The 5,000-nt window shown below is 42.7% G+C and overlaps 1 pseudogene; it reads right to left on the minus strand.

The window, feature by feature from the left end:
* Positions 1–1,970: 1,970 nt before the first annotated feature.
* Positions 1,971–5,000, minus strand: part of LOC146563381 (adenylate cyclase type 3-like) — a 24,477-nt pseudogene continuing 21,447 nt past the window's right edge.

The following is a 5,000-nucleotide window of genomic DNA, read 5'->3' on the forward strand; positions in this document are numbered from 1 at the left end:
ATCATTCTCTGTTGTGCTTGTATTCATAATGATATTAACATTAATGCTTGTATAAGCCTCTCACCTCAGCATTAAACTATCACTAACTCGTTCTGTCAGCGCCTCACTCTCACCCAAAACTCGGAAATAAAACCGTCGAACCTTAAAACGAGGCTTTCAACAGGAAAATAAAAGGTCACATCTCTGTGTGGGACTGGTCAAATCACATTGTAATGTGACCGGATTTGACCAGCCAAATGGCCTAAACGTGAGCATTGAATCCTAAAACAAGGATTTCAACGGGTGCAAATAAAATGGTGTTCTTATGTTTAATGTGTCCAATCCAGGCCTCGCGGGCCGGTGTCCTGCAGGGTTTAGACGTGTCCTTGATCCAACACAGCTGATCTAAATGGCTGAATGACCTCCCCGACATGTGCTGAAGTTCTCCAGAGGCCTGGCAATGAGCTCATCATGTGATTCAGGTGTGTTGAACCAAGGTGAGCTCTAACACCTGCAGGACACCGGCCCTCGAGGCCTGGAGTTGGACACCCCTGATGTAAATACTGACTCACTACTCAAAATGCCTAAAATGAACACAAATTCTACGTATATGTAGAATGTGGCCCACAAAAAAACCAAAGCCTTAGCTCATTTAAACTTTGTAGCTCAGGTGGTGGAGCAGGTCACCTGCTTATCAGAAGGATGATGGTTTGATGCCCATCTGCTCCAGTCTGCATGACTAATATCCTTGGAAAAGCTACTGACCCCAGTTTGGAGTGTGAATGGGTGAATGAGGCGTGTAAAGTGCTGTGTGTCATCAGTTACAGTAGATAAGCAGTAGATTACATGCATCCCTGGACGTCTCCACTGCAAACACCAACCTCTGGTGAAGCTGACGTCGATTTTTCTTTCAAGATGACCAAACTGTTGATCTGATAAATCATTGCCAAAAGTCAGAATGTCGACACTGACTGTGGCTCTAGCTCAGGAGGTACAGCAGGTCGCCTTGGAAGGTTGGTGGTTCAATCCCTGGCTCCTCCAGTCTGCATGTCAAGTATCCTTAGGCAAGATAGTAACCCAGAGCTGCTCTCCGATACATCCATCGGAGCATGACTGTGTGTGAATGTAGTTAGATAAGCATAAAGAAAGTGCTTGTGTGAATGGGTGAATGTGGCAAGTTGTGTAGAGCGCTTTGAGTACTCGGGAGAGTAGAAGAGCGCTATAGAAGAACCCGTCCTTTTACCATTACTAAGCTCCACTAGTTTGTGCGTCGGGACAACCATGTGGTCTGTGGTGTGCGACAGCATGCGACTTTGTTCTGGAAAGATTAGACTGGAAAACACAGCAGCACACAAACGCAGCCTGTGCTCTAACACGACTGTGTCGACCAAAGCTCGTTTATCCAAAGTGAAAATGCAATAAAGCATCGAAAGCCTCAACATCAAACCTGAGGGACACATTTTAGACTTAAGGATGTCGTCACCACAATAAGGACATCAAACCTATTATCTATTAGCACTCAACACGTAATTTAACTCTCCATTATGCTCAGTGCACGGTTAGTAATCTTCCATTATTATAGCCTTAATTAGAACATAGGTTACATTTGTCTTATATCCTTGTCGAGTGAGGTGGTTTTTTCCTTAACTGTCCAATTTAAATATTTCTTTATATTCATAGTAAATCAGATAGATTATCATTACATTTGTTGTCAAACTAACTGAACTAACTAAAGAATCTGCAACATTTCACTGATTGTTTATTAAGACTTCAGCCTATAAATTCCTATAAATTATGAAAAATCTACGTTACCATGGAAATAACTGAGTTACAGGTTGTCTCAGCTGTGCCCTCTGCACTACAGTAAACTGTACCTGCATCCTAATCAGATCATCTTAATCAAATTAATATTTCCACAAAGAGAGTTGCACCAAACCTGCAGCAGATCTAGATCTATTCACACTAAGATGCAATTATGTTGGCTCTGTCAGCCATGACACACACTGAAGCTGAAGAAGTCATGTGACCACACTGACCTTGATGGAGTTGTAACCGTTGCTGACGTCCGGGGTGACACCTGACGCTGCCATGTATGTGCTGCCAATAGTCTTGATTTTTGTAATGCAGCGAAACTGAGGCTCATCCAGCAGCTGACATGGAGACAAGTGGGAGGTTGTGTTACTGACAATGAAAGCACAGACAAACATGCTGCAACCATTTTTAAAAGCACTGCACCCTGGCCATCTGAGCAACTTACATTTCAACTTCATCTCACCACAAAACGGACATATCGAGGTGTTTGTAACCGTTTTCAATATTACTGTACCGTCAGGGGTCTGCTATCACACAGCTGAAAGAAAACATGAACGTTTGGGAATTAAACGATTTCTGCAATGACAACATGTAGATGTGGTCTGATCACCATCCAAGTCATAATTAGAGACTTCAAGTAAAATCAGATTTAAACTAATGTACAGAAACTTTTATGGTTCTTGTGTCTTTTTCATCCACGACTCTTTCTAGTGCACGAATCACAGCTGGAATCACTGCAGAACGTCAGCGAGCTCACAGATATTTGAGATATATTCCTGATTTCAATGTCTGCTTTCTCTGCTCATTTATACACATTGATTTGTTTAAGGTCACGTTATGTAAACCAATTTGGCTTGGTTAAAGTTGGCGGTCATCTCCAAGCCACTTTCTAACCCACCTCCACCACAACCCCACCTGTATTAGTTATGCTGCAATATGTGTAGGCTGCCGGGGGATTCCCATGATGCACTGGGTGTTAACAGACCTCTCTGCATTGAATCATATCTGTTATTAACCTCTGTCTCTCTTCCACAGCATGTCTTTATCCTGTCTTCCTTCTCTCACCCCAACCAATCGCAGCAGATGGCCCCGCCCCTCCCTGAGCCTGGTTCTGCTGGAGGTTTCTTCCTGTTAAAAGGGAGTTTTTCCTTCCCACTGTCGCCAAAGTGCTGCTCATAGGGGCTCATATGATTGTTGGGTTTCTGTCTGTATGTATTATTGTAGGGTCTACCTTACTATATAAAGCACCTTGAGGCGACTGTTGCTGTGATTTGGTGCTGTATAAATGACACTGAATTAAAATAAAATGGAATTATTGCTGTATCTGACTTAATCTTTGCTCTATATGAGCTCTAGAGACTGGCCCACCAGGTATTATAGGAAAAGCCATAAAGAATGAAAACAAACGCTGTTGTGACAGTGATGCACAGTCTTGTTGGTATATGTGTGATTTCTATACATTTTACATCAGATAAAAACTTTGGTTGTAAGATTCAGATAATTATTTATTAAAAGCAAAACATTTTAAATGAGAATAAGAAAGAAAAGTATGTCTTTGTGCCCCCCTCTCCCTGTTAATGCCCTACCTGCCCCCTGGCAACACTTTGCTAGACCCGCCCCTGCACAGTTACCAGCTGTCAGCTACCTAAAAAAGGATCCTGGTGTTATTTGTCTCTCAGAAACAGTTCATAACTTCCCTTCAACTCATCCATGTCACCTAAAAGGTAAACCTGTTTCTCCATCACCTGTTCAGCTCTGATGATCCAGTAAGGACATCTCCTGGTTTCATCTTCATGTTTCCCTCTCACCAGATAACCAAACCATATCATGACCAGCAGCTTTACAGCTGTGGCTCCAGCAAACATCAGCTGATAGAATTTATTTAATATTAATTTCTACTAACAACAGCTGATCAAACGTGCTGCTGTTGTTTAGCGTGACGTCCGCTGGTTTCCTCTTTCTGGCGCAAAGTGGCTGATGTTTTGTCCCAGTCCAGCCTGGGCACGACACGCAGTGAGTTAATCTGAGAGGTGCATTAAAAAATAAATGGCCGGGCCAGCGGTGCTCATCGCAAATTGCAACACAACTAATGTGTCCCATAGACACATTCTTAATGACGGTATCTTAGCTAACGACCCCAACTACCAGATTCAACTTGTAATTGGCTAAAAATCACTTAGCCTAGCGGTGACAGGGACGTTGTTAGCTGGTAGTTTTTTCAAGAGATGTTGAAATTTTCACGTTCTGACACTTCAAAAGCTTCAGCAGCTGTCGGCTCAGCGCAGCATCAGCACCGCGGAGATACACGGATACATCTGTAGACTCGAGACAGAATTCACGATGTGGTTTCAGGACTTTCAGCTGTTTGGACCAATGTTTTCTTTTCTGATCAAACCAGAAGCTTTAATGAGCTGGGATTTGTCTCGCATTAACTGGCTCGACACATCGAAATGCAGCTGATTGAACTGAACAGCTCGACTCTGTGGGGTCAAAGTTTGCAGAACTACGAAGCAGCTGGACTCCACAGCTGTGCGTGTTCATGGAGCTGCATGTTCACCTGCTGGACGTCACTACCTGACAGGTTTAACTGTCTTCAGAACATTGCAGAGGCCTTATTGACAGTGTTTGGCTCTACATGTCTGTGTGAGCAGGTTTTCTCTCACATGAGTCCTCAGGTCTGAATGCTGGACACTGGGAGACCTGTGTCTCTGAGTGGGAGACCAGAGATCACAGTAACATGTGTGTCTCTGTGTTAACAAACATGCCATATTGGCCCAGTTTATTTTTCTTATCATTGTTGTGAGGAGACCATAAATAGCATTTGTATTTTCTGTTGTTCAGTTCATTTGCTGTTATGGATTAAAAGTGTTTTGTTTCTAAATAGCTGATAACTATTCGCTGACAGCTGCAAACATCTGTGCACAAATATAATCCTATAACGTTGTTCTATATAGTGAGTAACTGTTCATATAGAGCGTTATTACATTTATTGCTAATGCAGTCATACGGCACACTGACCTCTGAGGAAATGTTAGATGCACTCATCATCAGAAAGGTTGCCGACCCTGCTCTAAAAGCATGCATTACAAATATTACAGCACATACATATCATAGTTAAAATGCTATCTGTAATATGTTTTGTGACGACCCCAATGAAAGCCAAAAGCTCCACATGTGGCTTTAACCTCTTCCATAATAAAGCGATGGGC

This window comes from Mchenga conophoros, linkage group LG11 (assembly GCF_057382185.1).
Source record: "Mchenga conophoros isolate Kocher_MC1m ecotype Shallow Benthic linkage group LG11, M_conophoros_male_GT1.1, whole genome shotgun sequence".
In the NCBI taxonomy this organism is placed as follows: Eukaryota; Metazoa; Chordata; class Actinopteri; order Cichliformes; family Cichlidae; genus Mchenga; species Mchenga conophoros.